We start from the raw sequence: 17,728 nt of genomic DNA on the forward strand, positions 1-17,728 counted from the left end.
TTGGCCATAACTTGAGCTACAAAACTCCGATTGGTGTGATCCAAAAGTGAGAATACACTTAAGACAATAAGGAACATTTTCTATGAAGGAAGTTTTGTCAAATTCCAACAGTAGATCGACCAATGGAATAGTACAACTTCGGAGAACCAAAACCGAAAATTGGCAATTTTGCCAAAATGACCTAAGCTTTAAACAAATGACCAAAACCAACAAGTTTGGTGACCAAAATGTGGTATGTGGGTGAAGTTGGAGTTCCCATACCCATTAAGCCTTAGAAAGTCAATAATTTGACTTGAATAGTGCAGTGAATAGTAACCCGAAACACAAAATTTCGAGAACGTCGAATTTAACACGTTAGAGCTAGGTAAAAGTGAAGTTAAGTTTATTTTGGATTTATTTTAAGTTTTAGTACTGAAACATTGGAAAATTTCGTGTTTCAGTGGAAAAGAATACTGGGACAGAACCCTAGGAGTCGAGTCAAGGCCAACAGGTGACTCGTTTGAGGCTTGTGCACAACATATACTTTTATAATCATCTTTTGCATAATGTTTTGAATAATGTGAAATATTGGATTATAGCATTTTTATGATGTTTGATTTAAATTGTGAAAGTTATTGTGTATATTTGAAATGATAATGTTTAGCAAATTGTTAAGATAAGTTTTGAAACCACAGTGTCATGACCATATATTTGAACACCTCACTAGCACGACTAGTGGGGGTAATTAGTTTCGAATTTTGATTCCTTCTCTGGAGAAGTGTTGAGGTGTGCCAGTAGAAGAGGATGTGAATGGATATCCATATATTTGAGCTAGCTAGCCTTGTGATATGATTTCTCTTCAGCCTCTGGCTATTGAGATTCATGTGATTTCTCTTTAGCCTCTGGCTATTGAGATTCTATTTGTTTCGAATGGCGTGATCTAACTGTGGGTTTTATGAAATGTGTTTTGATACTTTGAAATGAACTTGGTTTACATGTAAAATCTCACAATGCATGATTGTATTTAATTTTCATGTTTAGCCAAATTTTTGAATGAATGTGCTTTAAGTTTTGCATAAAGATTATTTTAGTATATTGTGCACCATCGAGTCCTAGTACTCGTGATAGCTTTATTCTTTGCCGCAGATACAGAGACTAGAGGAGCAGCAGATCGAGTCACTGAGGTGTGTGAAGTCATCACTTGAAGCCTTGGGTATAATTTATACCCTAATCAGAAATACTTCTTTTGATGTATATATTGCACATAAATGTATGGACATGTAAAAATGGGTCTTGAGCAGCTTGTACACAAATTTGTATGAAGTTTGTAATAAAGTTTAGTTTGTGTTTCTTTTGATATAAATTTGTAAGGTTGTGTACAAATTGTTTTGTTTTTAATGAAATATGAATGATATTGATTGACAGTATTTTGAGAATTATTGAACTTGTGAATCTTGAGAAATTGATTGAGTTTGATTGTGAAACTGAAGTAGTGGTTGAGAAAAACTTTTAGAAGTGCTTTTTACAGGTATTCGAAGAACTGTTTTCTCAAAATACAGAGGAAACTCTGTCAAAATTTTTATAAAATTTGCGGAAAACTAAAATGGCCAAAAATATTAATTAGTTTTAAATTCAACTAAATGTTGTAAACACTTATTAGAAATGCTCACCACTTATCAAAAATAGGAAAATTGTTTTAAAATCCCTTGTAGGGTACTTAATGAGTTATCGGTAGGTGAAGTGCGGTAGTTCATTAGGTATTCTACGGGATCATGTGATGCCTTACAGAGGGGTAAGGTGTGACAACTTGGGCAACCAAAATAAATATTAATATATTTTTAATCAAATAATTAATATAAAAAGTACAGAATTAATAATACTACAAATAATTACCAGAAACTTGTCCGTATGAAATATCAGCATACACTCTGCATGTTTATTTCATTATAGTTATTTTTATTTTATTATTGGTACCACTAAGCAGGATTGCTTAGTGCATTGCTTTTGCCACACGTTGGTACTGGAGATACAGAGCGCGAGTCCAGTAGACCCCAATTTGGGTGAGAGTCAGATCTGCTAGAGTCCAGTGTTATCTCATAACTACAGTGCTTTAGTACGACACTAGGCTACATTTTATATTTTGTATTTTTGTAAATTTTGTAACTAAACTTTTATTTTATCATATATATTTGAAACTTATGTAATTTTATATTAATGTAATTATCTGTAAATTTGTGTTCATAAATAACATTTGAGTATTTATTTATAAATTGAGCATGATTATGATATGAATTGAATGAATGAAATGATGAGAAATTGTTGAGAAATGTTGAGATGGTGTTGATTATTTGGAGTTGAGAATGATTGGAAATATATTTGGAAGTGTTTTCTATAGGTTTCGAAAGAACTGTTTTCTCCATTTTTAGCCGACACTCTATCGGATTTTCTATAAAATTTTCGAAGCCTCAAATTAATTTATAATTTCAATAAATAATATAAATGATATCAATTTCAAAAATGTCACTTAGTAACCCATAAAAAAATAAATTAAGAAATGATAAATATCAATGAGATAATATATTGTTCTCCGGCATGCTGTGTGGCATATCCTGCTTGGCTACACTATAGACGGGTAAGGGGTGTCACATTTAGTGGTATTAGAGCACGGTTTTGGCAGTTCTAGGTCTAGATAGAGTCCGTACCATGCATTGTATTTGTAAGAGTCAAAGTGGCACTAATGCAGATCTATTTGTTTTCTTATTTTGATTAGGATATGGACCCCACATCGCAGAGAGCAGTCGATGAAGAGGTGAAGAGTCATGCTCCACCAGTGGTTGAAGCTGGAGGCAGGGGGGAACTTACTCCACCAGCACCATATGTGCCTGTACAGCCTTCACTGGCTATGTTTTAGCAAATGGTGGATTTCTTCAGACAAATGGCTGGAGTTATACTACCGCCACCACCTCCACAACAGAAGTCACATTTAGAAAAGCTCAAAAAATTTGGAGCTGTGAATTTCTTGGGTAAGAAAGAAGATGACCAGGTGGCAGCTGAGAACTAGTTAGACAGAACCATACGGGTACTGAAACAACTTCATTGCACCCCAGAGCAGAACTTGCAGGGTGCTATGTCCCTACTCCAAGATGACACTTATTAGTGGTGGGACACCGTATCTAGTGAGGTGCAGCCCGAGCAGATAACCTGGGACTTCTTCTTCGCTGAGTTCAAAAAGAAGTATGTGGGCGGTGTGTATTTAGAAGAGAGAAAAAAGGAATTCATCAGTCTATAGCAGAGGCAGTTATCAGTGGCTGAGTATGAGAGAGAATTCATCAGATTAAGCCGCTATGGAAGGGAAATAGTCCCCAATGAGGCTGAGAGGTGTAAGAGGTTAGAAGAAGGACTAAATGATAACATCAAGATAATGATCACTACTTTGGGGATTACAGACTTCACAAAATTAGTTGAAGCTGCATTGAAGGTTGAAAAAGTCAGAATAAATGAGCAGATTAGAAGAGATAGACAACAGAAAAGAGGCAAAGGTTAGACCAGCTCATCTTTTGCCCCCAGTAAGAAGTTCAGAGGTCCACCTTTTCAGAGTTCAAGTTAGCGTCAAGGTCAGAGCTAGTCCCAGGGGCCCAGACCACAGTTCACACCTAGAAGAGGCCAGTCCATGCCATCAGTGGGCAGCTCTCCAGGGACGGTATTCAGGGACTAGCCCCAGCAGTATCTTCTGCCTGTCCACACTGCCAGAGGTGGCACAAGGGGGAGTGTTGGAGAGTTACTAGTGCTTGCTTATGGTGTGGGTCTACAGAACAACAGATCAGAAATTGTCCGAAGAGGACTGCTACAGCTGCCCTAGCACAAGTAGATAGGCCTACCCCTGTACTCAAAGGGGTAGAAGGTCCGGTAAATCTGAGGCAACTGGTACATCACAGAGGCCAGCATTAGAGTCAGCTGAGAGGCTAGAGGCAAGGACACTAGCCAGAGCATATGCTATGAGAGCTTAGGAGGAGCAGGACGCTTCAGATGTCATCAGGGGTATGTTCTTCTTCTACAATTTGCCTATGCATGCATTGGTGGATCCAGGATCTACCCACTCATACATCTACATAAAACTACCCGTAGAAAGGGGAATCTCAGTAGAGGAAAGTGACCAAGATATTCTAGTCACTAATCCACTAGGCCACAATGTGGTAGTGAATAAGGTGTACAAAGGTTGCCCGTTGAGGATTCAGGGAAAAGAGTTCTCGGTAGACCTAATTGAACTACCTTTTCATGAATTTGACGTGATTTTGGGAATGGATTGGCTATCGCTTCATCAGGTAATAGTGGACTGTAAAGTAAAGAGAATTTTTCTGAAAACTTTTGAGAATGAAGAGGTGACCATTGTGGGTGAAAGGACAAATTTCCTGTCCAATGTCATTTCAGCCACAGTTGTAAGGAAATTGTTGAGAAAAGGCTATGAAGCCTACCTAGCACACGTAGTTAATACTTGGTAGGCTAAGCCAGACTTGTGTGATATACCCACAGTAAGAGACTTCCTGATGCGTTCCCTAAAAAATTGCCTGGTTTGTCACCAGAAATGGAAGTTGAATTTGCTATTGAGGTACTGTCAGGTACAACACCAATCTCCATTACTCTTTATAGGATGGCACCCAGTGAATTGAAAGAGCTAAAAATCTAGTTGCAAGAGTTACTGGACAAGGGGTTCATACGCCCTAGTGTGTTACCGTGGGGAGCTTCAGTGCTGTTTGTGAAGAAGAAGGATGAGACTTTGAGGTTATGTATTAACTACCGGTAACTAAATAAAGTAACTGTGAAGAATAAGTACCCATTGTCCAGAATTGATGATCTGTTTGATCAGTTAAAGGGAGCTGGTGTATTTTCAAAAATTAATCTCAAATCAGGGTATCATCAGCTGAGGTTAAAGGATGCAGATGTGCCAAAGACTACATTCAGGATTCGATATGGACATTATGAATTTCTGTGATGCCGTTTGGGTTAACAAATGCACCAACAGCATTTATGCACCTTATGAACCACATCTTTCACCCATACTTAGATCGATTTGTAGTGGTCTTCATTGATGACATCTTGTTGTACTCCAAAAACAGGAAAAAACATGATGAGCATTTGAGGAATTTTCTACAAACCCTAAGGGAAAAGAAGTTGTATGCTAAGTTGTCTAAGTGTGAATTCTAGTTAAGTGAGATTGCTTTCCTTGGACACATAGTATCAGCTAATGGGATTACAGTAGATCCTAAAAAGATAGAAGCAGTGATGGAATGGAAGTCTCCTAGAAATACAACTGAGGTCATAAGTTTCTTGGGGCTAGCTGGGTATTATAGAAGATTTGTGGAGGGATTTTCTTTGATAGCTACTCCAATGATCAAGTTGTTACACAAGAATGTGAAATTCAACTGGAATGATAAGTGTCAGGCCAGTTTTGAAAAGTTAAAGACTATGTTGACAGAGGCACCAGTGTTAACACAGCCTGTGTCGGGAAAGGACTTTATGGTCTACAGTGATGCCTCACATAATGGGTTACGGTGTGTATTAATGCAAGAGGGGAAAGTGGTCACTTATGCTTCCAGGCAGTTAAGGCCATGTGAACAGAACTACCCTACTCATGATTTGGAGCTAGCAGCAATTATCTTTGCACTGAAGATATGGAGGCACTACTTATATAGGGAAAAGTGCTACATATATACAGACCACAAAAGTCTAAATTACTTGCTAACCCAGAAGGAGCTCAACCTTAAATAGAGGCGGTGGATTGAGTTCTTAAAAGACTATGACTGTGTAATTGACTACCATCCTGGGAAGGCAAATGTAGTTGCTGATGCCTTGAGCAGAAAGTCCATCACAGCTTTAAGATCACTAAATGCCCCTCTGTCTTTGGCTCAAGATGGAGCTATTTTGGCTGAGTTTCAAGTAAAGTCAAACCTACTACAGTAGATACAAGATGGGCAGAAGGTAGATGAAAAATTAATAACTATTGTGGGTCAAATCACAAAGGGGAAATAAACTGATTATGAGGTGAAAGCTGATGGAAGTCTGTACTACAAAGGAAGAGTGTGTGTACCAGATAATGGGGAATTTAATACTAGTATTCTGAAAGAAGCACACACTAGTGTTTATGCTATGCATCCGGGAAGCACAAAAATGTATAATGATCTAAAGCCTCATTATTGGTGGCCTGGTATGAGAAAGGATATAGCTGACTATGTTACTAAGTGCTTGACATGTCAGTAAGTTAAAGCAGAACATCAAGTTCCATCAGGATTGCTACAGCCTATAAGCATACCTGAATGGAAATGGGACCGAGTCACTATAGATTTTGTCAGTGATCTATCTCTCACCCAGAAGAAGCATGATGCAGTATGGGTGATAGTGGATAGATTGATGAAGTCAGCACATTTTCTGCCAGTTAGGACTGACTACTCACAAGAGAAGCCAGTAGAGTTGTATATTAGTGAGATAGTTAGACTGCATGGAATCTCACTTTCCATCATATCTGATCAAGACCCAAGGTTTACATCGAGATTTCGGAAGAAGTTGCAAGAAGCCTTAGGCACATAACTCCACTTTAACACAGCTTTTCATCCTCAAACAGATGGACAGTCAGAAAAAGTAATCTAGGTAAACCTAAAAAATAAATGAATTCTTACAAATAATAAATTGAAAAGATAGTAACAACGTGAATTGTGTGATAAGTCCTTGAGGATATGCTGAGAAAATGTGTCATTGAGTTTGAGGGGAGTTGGGATAGATACCTTGTCACACCCTACCCCTCCGTAAGGCATAACATGATCCCATAGTATACCCTATGAATTACCAACTTTGTCTACTGATAATCCATTAAATACACTACAAGGGATTTTAAACCTTTTCTTACTTCTTTTTACAGTGGTGAGCACTATTTATAGGTGTTAAAAATTTCCTTTTACTAAAGTGAAACCAAATAACAATTTTAAAGTATTAATAATTTTTGTGAAACTTTTGGCAGAGTGCCATCTGTATTTTGAATAAAACAGTTCTTCAAAAACCTATAAAAAAAAACACTTCCAATATATTTCTCAATCCCAAACTCCAATAACAATTCAACATAATAATTTTCTCAACATTATCAACTCAATTCAACAATCAATCTTCTAGTGTTCCCAAAAGATGAGATAAAAGAAATATGTCACAATATTTTTACAAGCCAAAATAATTTACAATTTTAGTTTACAACTGCTCAAGACTAAGTACAATATATACATACAGTGCACATACATTACAACAAAAACTACACAATATGGTATAGTTAATATACCCGGTGAAATCTCAAAATGTAGCACAAGCAGCCTACTCTGCTGCTCTGTCCATCTGTCTACCTGCGACAACAATTAAAAAGCTATCGCTGAGTATAATTTACTTAGTGGTGCACAATAACAATTTAAAATGCTGTATATAAAACTTTTATTGACAATTTACAATTCAAACAATTCATAATTTTTCAAAGTTCATATAACACAAATTTGATCAAACAATTGAATAACACAGTATTGCCAATTAATAACACAATTTAGGTCATGACACAAATTTTTTTGAACATGCCATGTGTACATCACGACAAGGCACACTCACCCCAATAATCAAAATCAATGAGGGAGGAAGCTAGCTAGATAATGAGTACTCATCCACACTCACCTCAGACTAGCAAGTCAAAGAGGGAGGAATATAATCACACTCACCCCATAAATGGAGGACGAAAATAGTCACACTCACCCCAAAAATGGAGGAGGAAAATAGTCACACTCACCCCATAAATGGAGGAGGAAAATAGTCACACTCACCCCATTGGCCTCATACCAATTGGTTTCACAGTTTTGCACTTATGACCTAATTTAGGTCCTGCCAACATACACAACCTACACAACCTACACAAGATAATTACACTTCCAATTTGACATTCCTCCTCCTCCTTATGACTTTATTATTTATTCATAGCACTTCTACAAATACTAAACATAATTCCAGCAAGCATATTAGGCAGAACACTCAAGTGCTCAATGCACACAATTCACCATTGAAGTCCAACATTCACATCCACCCAAATTCAATGTACATCAACACTTATTTTACGCATACACTTCCATGGCAATTATACAAACTACCCATAATTCAACACCATCATATTTCATTAATAAACTTCATATTCACACACATAAATTTATGATATTATAGGCTGCCAAACATGGCAGTTTGCCAAAGCATCAAGGGCCCATTTGAAACCCTTAATTCAAGTACTAACATGCACATACTTGGACATTAACCTACTACCACTTCTATTTGAGTTAATCAACCTTAATTCCCATCAAATACATACAAGAATAAGTCACTAACCATGCATTTTCATGGCTGCCAAAACTAAGGTTCACCAATACTCGTCATTTTCTCAATTTTTCTTAGCAATTCAACTTACCCAAAGCTTAACACAAGGATTAGTGAAGGTAAATGGAAAGATTAAGCACTAACCTCAACTTGAGCTTCACAAATCCATGGAATTTCCTCTCTTTTTTGCTGCCCACATACTGCCCATGGTGTGAAGACCACTTTTAATGAAGGGAGTTTGAAGAAATATGGCTTGAATCATGGTAGATTTGAGCTTATGCATGAATGGCCATGGAGGAAGCTTGGAGGAACATTTGGCCATGGAAGAACTTGAGAAAGCAATTCGGCAAAGTAAAAAAAATGAGGAAGAAAGTGAATTTGCATGCTGTCCACTTGGTTTTATATGTCCACTAATTCCACTTAGTGGAGCACTAACCATAAATTAATGATTTAATTAGTTAAAGTTCCATAATTTACACATTTGCCTCATTTCTTTCACTATTTAAATAATGTACCACATTTTTATTTTTCATGACATTTTCAAAGTGTAATACCACCTATTTTTAATGGACATTAAGGTCAAAAGTCAACTCTAGGTGTCAAATGACCACAATGCCCCTATTCGGGTTATATTCCTGATTTTTTGGTAACACCGAGTTTTATCGTTTTCTTGATTTCTCATTTTTCTTTGTACTAATTAATTAATTTTTCTTTGATATTTCTAATGACATTTATACTTCAATAAGTCTTTAATTATGTCTCGAAACTAAATTCCGAGGGTTCCCTACAGTCCAAGGTTAGTCAATGGCCCACGCCATAACTTCCCGGTGCGGTTACCCATCAGTATGGTTTTGTTCTTTTAGCTTAGTTCCATTTTCTCTCTTTTATTTTTCCTTTCTTTTTTTCTTGTATTTTCCTCTATTGTATTAAACTACCTTATATCTCCACACTAATATTTAAATATAATTCCAAGCATCCTAGTTGTCCGGATAGGCACTGTCACTGGAACAGTAGAACGCACTACCGAACATAGGGTTGTTACATAACTCCCACTGGCAGAATTCGCATATAACAATAGCTACCAAGCTAGCATTCAGATGGCCCTGTATGATGCATTGTATGGGAGGAAGTGTAGAACCCTAGTGTGTTAGGCTGAATTGGGTGAAGATAAGCTCGTTAGACTAGACCTGGTGAAATAGACTGAGGAGAAGGTTAAATTGATAAAAGCCAATTTGAAAGTTACCTCAGATAGACAAAAATCTTATGCTGACTTAAAGAGAAACGAGATAGTGTATGCAGTCGGCGATAAAGTATTCCTCAAAGTGTCACCGCGGAAGAAGGTACTGAGGTTTGGAAGAAAGGGTAAGTTAAGCCCTAGGTTCATTAGCCCATATGAAGTCATTGAGTGAGTGGGACCAATGGCCTATCAGCTAGCAGCTAGCTTTATCGCCAGAGCTGGACAAGATCCATAACGTATTCCATGTGTCTATGCTGAGAAGATACCGCTCAGACCCTTCACATGTCATCTCTATGGAAGAAATAGAGATCCAGCCAAATTTGACATATGAAGAGGAACCTATAAGGATTCTGGCCCGAGAAGTAAAAGAGCTGCGGAAAAAGCGGATTCTACTAGTGAAAGTGCTATGGAGACACCACAGCACCGAAGAGGCAACTTGGGAAAGTGAGGAGACAATGAGGCAACAGTTCCCTCAACTGTTTGCATCAGGTAAATTTTGAGGATGAAATTTTAATTAGAGGGGAAGAGCTGTAACATCCTCACTTTAGCTATTCCGTACATTCTACTATTTCGATGACCAATGTCGATCCGAACAGTCAGAATGTCTGGAACTATATTTAAACTAGAGTGAGGAGTCATAAATAGCCCAAATAAGACCAAGAAAAATTAAGGAAAAAAAAAACTTTAGAAATAAAATACATTGAGGTTAAATGAGCCGTAGCCCTAGTGATGGATAACCTTAATGGGAAGTTGCGGTGTAGATAGTTAGCAACCCTAAACTCTAGGGGAATTCTATGAAATAATTTTTGGGACTCTAGTGAAGAGTTATTGCACCTTCGATGACATTAGAATGCCAAGAAAATGCTCAGAGAAACTTTTAGATTGGTACAGACAATTTTAGCTCAACAAGCTAAACGAAGGGCATTTTGATCATTTCACCTTCAGAGATGATTTTTGACCAACTTGTTCAATTAAGTAAATAAATTATATGACATAAAATATGAAAAAAAATTTGATGAAAATTAAATTAAAAATGAGTAAAAAAGAAAAGAAAAGAAAATGAATTAAAACTTGAATTATGACATCATTATGATGTCATTAAGAAGGCCTCCACCAATTAAAACTTAACAACCACACTTCAAACAATTAAAAAGGGCAAAATGAGTCAAAATTAAGAAAAAAATTTCTGCTTTCTTCTTCCTCCTTAGGCCAGCCGAAATCCCTCTCTTCCCTCACCTCCATTAATTCTCAACCTAAGCTTCACACCCCTGTCCATTTCACCTCAAAACCCCTCACTCCCTTCACAAAAACTCCTCCTCACCTCTTAAACTATCTCTAGGCAGCAAAAAGAAGAAGGAAAAGAAAGGTTTTACAAGCTTGGAAATTAGCTCTAACAAGGTTAGTGTGTAACTGTTAGTAGTATGCCCTAGAGCATATCATTTAGTATGTATCTTGTACATTTTTATTAATAAAAGGCATTTTCATAATATATTTATGTATAATAGAAAAGGTCCATTGATATTTTGTTAGAAATTCTATTCTTAAGTTATTAAGAATACGAGTGACAGTATTTCTAGCACAAGGTATCATAAATTGGTTCACAATCGAGGATACTTCACAATAAGAACATGACTTATCCAGAAAGATTGTAATCATGTTTGTTCCCAAGTTATTTATATGAAATGTAAATAAGATGGAATGGTGAGTCTCATGCCATATAACAAACATGATAGGCACTTATACATGATAAGTAGGCTGAACCAGTGACATTTATGACAAGCACATGGAATTTACTCTTGTCAATGTATTGTCATAAATCATATCAGTGAACATAGTTTTTAGACCTGAGATAGCACAGTTATCTTGTATATAGGTGGTTTAAGTTTGATACTACTTTCATACTTGTACTGTGTATGGGTATATGGGCATGTGTTGGCTCCTACTAGTTATATATGGAGGTAGGTGTTGATCAAGATGGAATCTGTTACCCTAAGTAAATAGAGATAAAATCCTATATTCATTTAATTGTTCTTGATATTTCAAGTTCCTGGCCAGGACAGATAGACTTATTCAAAAAAGAGTTTCTGATGAGAAAATCTTTTTAATCAAGAACTGGAATTAAAAGAGAACATAATATTCATAGCAAATGGGGTTTGACGTAAACCATGACTCCAGCTCGAATTGGGATTTTGTAACAGAGAGATTCTAATGCATGGTAACATATGATTATAGGTTCATTTAAGATAAACCTTATTACTGATTGGGTGGCTATGGCATGCTATGCTAGGTGTTAATCATAGTCTATGAGCTGCCTAAAATGATTTAGAGAAATCATTTATGGTAAGAAAAAGTTCTGATGATATTAAGAGTTGATATCATATCTAATTGCCAATTAGTGATGAGCCTAGTAAGTCACACACATACACAAGTTATCACCAAATTAAATATGATTTAATTAATTAATTAAAGAGTTTAAATGATTAATTAAATAGGTTTGGCTTGCAATTAAATTGCAAAGTCCCTAGCATGGCTTGAAACCAAATCTAGGCTATTGGATGTATAGTATAAGTTAAATTTATATTTAAAGTGTTTAAATATGAATTTAATTAATGAGAAATTAATTAATTGAGATTAATTAATCTCAACTCAAAATTAAGATACAGGGGTATTTTGGTCATTTTATGGGTTGACATGTGGCACCATGAGATGGTGACACATGGCACTATACATAAGCTTGCCATATGTCTTTTAATCATGTAAGATGATCAAAGTCAAGATTAAATATGGATTTGACACTTAGCACAATGTGATTGGGTCAATTAAACCTAGAGCCAATCAGAAGGTGATATGTGACAAGGGTTTTAAGTGGTGACCTAGCTATATAAGAAAAAGGATGAAAAGAAAAAAAAAAATCTACTCATTCTCTCTTTGGTGCCGCCACCGTTGGTTACCTCTTCCTCTCTTTTTCTTCATCTCTCAACAATTCAAAGAGATTTGCTAACAATCTCTTGAATTAAAAATTCTAGAAATCATTTCTAGTGTCCTGTTTACATTTGTAATCTCTCAAAAAAGCAAAATCTGATTTTCTAATTGATTGGAAAGGATTTAGAAGCTGTTCAAGGGGCTGCCATTGGTGATCATGGTATGGACAAGCTAGAGGGACAATATCTTGCGTCCTAGGCGCATCCCAAAGGTGTCAAACACACTGCAGTACATCAAAATATTAGTGCACTTGTTCTAGATCTAATCTAGGGTTCTAATGAATTAATCTATTAATTCTAAAATCTTAAATGGCAAATGTAGATCCAAAAATATATTAAAAGAGTTTTAATATGCTGTTTATCATTGAAATTGAATAGATAAAAATGAATATTGCATGATGCATGTGATCCTAGATGAAAAATTTTTGAATTCAATGATATAAACTTATGTTTTTCATGCTTCCGCTCCATCACCAACCACTTTCTTTTTTCTTTAATTCATGTTTATGCGATTGAGTTAAGTTGAGAGTTATAAGAAATTTGAAAGGAAAACCACTTGTATGCCTCACCCCATTTTCGGTAGCCATGGTCTTCTTAGGGTTGTGATGATTTTCTTTGATTTAAATGAGTGTATAAGCTACCCTTGGTATGAATTTAACACTTAAACATTAAATTGTGAGTTTAGTGCAAGAATTGGAAATTTGGAAATTTAGGGCTAGGGTTTTAAAATAAAAATTTTGGGGTTGATGCAATTGAGCATGAATTGTTGTTTTAATGGTCAATTAGTGACCATTTAGTGTAGTTTGAACTAAATTTGGAGTGACTTGTGACATTAACTAAGGCAAAGGTGAGACTGCCTCATGGGTTGCATTCTAGACCCTTTGAGTCGAGTGTGCTCATGGGGTTATAACTCAAGCTATGTTGCTCCAATTGGTGCAAGGCCAATTGGAGATGAAACTAGACACATAATGGCACAATTTTGATGAAGAAACCCTTCCCAGAAAACCACAATATAATGACCTAAAAATTGACCTAATCAGGATAACACACATTCTTTCCTGGGAAAATGACCAAATAAACAGTGTTTGTTCATTTAGTCAAAACTTAGTGTAGAAAAGTCCAATTGACTTGAAATTTATATCAATGGAAAGCTTAGATAATTTAGGACAACCTTAATGAAGAACACAACTTTAAATTCTGACTAGAACTTAATGAAATTGCCCACCAAAATTAGGACACCAAAACTACCAAAATGGGATTCAGCCCAGAAATTCTACGTAGATACCAATCTGGCCAGCCTTGCTTAAATTAGCATAAGTTGAGGTAGAAAACTCCAAATGGAGTGATTTAAGAAGGGAACTAAAGAAGACACAATAAGAAACAACTTTGATGAAGAGAATTTTGCCAAATTTCCACTATAGCAATGACCAATGGAACAGTAAACTTAAGGCATGAAATCTAAAAATTTTAAATTTCATACAATAAGCTTTGAAATGGTATTGACAACAAATGCCAATAATTTTAGACTACAAAATGTGGTATACTGGTGATATTAGAACTAATATACCTATTGTCTATGAAAAAGTCAACATTTGTGTGAAATAGTCTAATGAATAGTAACCTCTGCACTACAAATATAAGTAATTACATAATTAATTGTATAAAATGCCCTAGTATGCCTTGAAAGATTGGGTTGAATAGGTTGGCATGCTAATAGGGTTCTGATAGCAGTACTACATATGGCATCTTGCCATTCTGTGATTTATGGCTTATGTGGCCATTTCATGATTTTATGGCTTTTAGCCATTCTGACACTATTGTGATACTTGGCCTTGTGCCCGATTTCTGTGATGACTTATCAGCTGTTTTGTTGCACACCAAGAGATACATTGTGACCGATGGTGTGACGGCCCGAGGTACTTGGTACCCAGTGCTAGTTTATCCATTTATCCAGTCCAGTCAACTAGTATAGGTTACTTGGGAAACCAAAATAAATCTTAATAAATTTTTAATCAAATAATTAATATAAAAAGTACAAAATTAATAATACTACAAATAATTACCAAAAACTTGTCTGTATGAAATATCAGCATACACTCTGCATGTTTATTTCATTCTAGTTATTTTTATTTTATTATTGGTGCCACTAAGCAGTATTGCTTAGTGCGTTGCTTTTGCCACCGTAGGTACTGGAGATATGGAATGTGAGCCCAGTAGACCTCAATCTGGGTGAGAGTTAGATCTGCTAGAGTCCAGTGTTACCTCACAACTACAGTGCTTTGGTAGGACACTAGGCTAAATTTTATATTTTGTATTTTTGTAAATTTTGTAACTAAACTTTTATTTTATTATGTATATTTGAAACTTATGTAATTTTATATTAATATAATTATCTGTAAATTTGTCTTCATAAATAACATTTGAGTATTTATTTATAAATTGAGCATGATTATGATATGAATTGAATGAATGAAATGATGAGAAATTGTTGAGAAATGTTGAGATCGTGTTGATTATTTGGAGTTAAGAAGGATTGGAAATATATTTGGAAGTGTTTTCTACAGGTTTCGAAGAACTGTTTTCTCCATTTTTAGCCGGCACTCTGTCGGATTTTCTATAAAATTTTTAGAACCTCAAATTAATTTATAATTTCAATAAATGATATAAATGATATCAATTTCAAAAATTTCACTTAGTGACCCATAAATAAATAAATTAAGAAATGATAAATATCAATGAGATAATATATGGTGCTCCGGTACACTGTGTGGCATAACTTGCTTGGCTACACTATAGAAGGGTGAGGGGTGTCACAATACTATTCTTTTAAAAATTTTTGGATGTGTTTGTTTTTTCCGCAAAACAAATGTTGGGAAGTTAGAACTTGAAACTCTTAAATGTGTATTTGTACATTATTCTGATAATCAAAAGGGCTATAAATGTTATCATCCTCCTACTAGGAAATATTTTATCAGTATGGATGTTACCTTTAGATAATCTAAACCTTATTTCCCTGTCAAATCACCTCTTCCGGGGGAGTATAAGGATGAAAAGGAAGAGTTGTTTTTTCTTAACCAAATTATTAAGCTTGGGTCACATCTTAGTAATGAGCCATCTAATCAGAACCAACCACCTCCTCAACCACAGGGAGATTAAATAGAATGGATTTAAGAACCTACATTCATCGGAATAAGACAAATACAGCCATTAAGCTTGATACACATGATCAACTAGCATCCCTGGAATCAATTCTTGAAAAATGTGGTGAGTCTCCTGTACTTCTTAATGATTCTAAATCTATTTCTAATTTAAATTCTACTATTGATGATCTTGATGTTCCTATTGCTTTCAGAAAAGGAGTTAGGATTTGTAATAAGCATCCTATTTCTAATTTTATTTCCTATGACTCCTTATCTCCTTCCTATAGAGCCTTTGTCCAGTCTGTTTCTTATGTTTCTATACCACAGGGTTGGAAGGAAGCATGTCTTAATCCAAAATGGAGGACTGCTATGGTTGAGGAAATGAAGGCTTTGGAAAAGAATGGGCCATGGGATCTTGTTACTCTGCCTGATGGAAAAAAACCAGTTGGATATTCACTGTGATGTTAGTAGTATCCCTGGAGCATATCATTTTGTATTCATCTTGTATATATTTCATTAATAAAAGGCAATTTGTAACACCCTCCCTGTAGCAACTCCGCACATTCTACTGTCCCGGTGACCAGCATCGGTCCGGACAGCTAGAACGTCTGGAAAAATATTTAAACTAAAGTGAGGAACCATAATTAACTCAAATATTAATAAGAAAAATTTAGGAAAAATTTTAGAAATAAAATATAACCAAGTTAAATGAGCCGGTGCCCTAGCGATGGGTAACCTAGTGAGAAGTTGCGGTTCTCGCAACTAGGAGCCCTAGACCCAGGGGAAAAATTATAAAATAATTTTTGAGACTCCAGAGAAAGGTCATTGAGGTTCCTATGGCATTAGAATGCCAAGAAAATATTTAGAAAAATTTTTCAATTGGTACAGACAATTTTGGTCTGTTAAGCCAAACGGAGGGCATTTTGGTCATTTCGCCTTCAGAGGTAATTTTTTGCCGACTTGTCCAGTTAAGTAAATAATTATTATGACATAAAATGTGAATAAACATTACTAAAAATTAAATTGAAAATGAGTAGAGATGAAAAGAAAAAAAAATGAAAGAAAATACCTAATAATGACATCATATGATGTCATTAAAAACCTATCCACCAATCACAATTTGTTAAACTCATTAAAAGAGATAAAAGAGACAAAAAAAATTGAAAAACCAATCTGCATCTTCAACCTTTGGGTAGCCAAAAACGTTGAGAGAGAGAGAGAGAGAGAGAAGTGATTCCACCATTAAAGCTCCCTTAAGCTTCATTTCCCACTTCAATTCATCTTAAAAACTTATCCTCCCTTCACTAAAAATTTCCCTTACCACTAGAGCAAGACTTGGGCAGCAATTATAAGAAGAGAAAGTGGAAAAAAGTGAGGTGTGAACAAGCTTAGAAAATCACCAAAGAGGTTAGTGCCATATACTTTGCTTTTATACCTTTCTAATCATGAATTTGAGCTAAGTTAAGTTGAAAATTTGATGAAAATTGAATTAATGAAGCATGGTTATATTCCATGAAATTTTGGTAGCCTTGACATGAGTTAGAGCTAGGAGAATTCTTTGGTTAAATTGACATATTATCTGCCCCTCTTATAAATTATATGATTAGTATAACAAATTAGGAGTAAGATGCATGAATTGGAGGCTTGGTCAATTAGGGTTAGGGTTTTGAAATTTAATTTTAGTGGTGGATGAAAATGGATATAAACTAAAGTTTTAATGGTCAATTAGTGACCATTTGAGGGAAATTGACCATAACTTGGAGTGAATTATAGCATTAGAAAACTGATTTGGTATGCTGCCTAGTAAGAGCAACAGGTTGGGATGTAAGTCCAGCCTGTTTGGACAGCCACAACTTGGGCTGTGTAGGTTCAATTGGTATTTGGACAATTGGACATGAAAATAGACCCATAATGGCACAACTTTGGTGAAGAAATCATGCCCAAAAGACCAAACCAAGTGGACCAAAAACCTGCCTCAACCCGGGTGTCCTGCAACCAGTTTCTGCAGAATG

The sequence above is a fragment of the Hevea brasiliensis genome, chromosome 16 (genome assembly GCF_030052815.1).
Source record: "Hevea brasiliensis isolate MT/VB/25A 57/8 chromosome 16, ASM3005281v1, whole genome shotgun sequence".
In the NCBI taxonomy this organism is placed as follows: domain Eukaryota; kingdom Viridiplantae; phylum Streptophyta; class Magnoliopsida; order Malpighiales; family Euphorbiaceae; genus Hevea; species Hevea brasiliensis.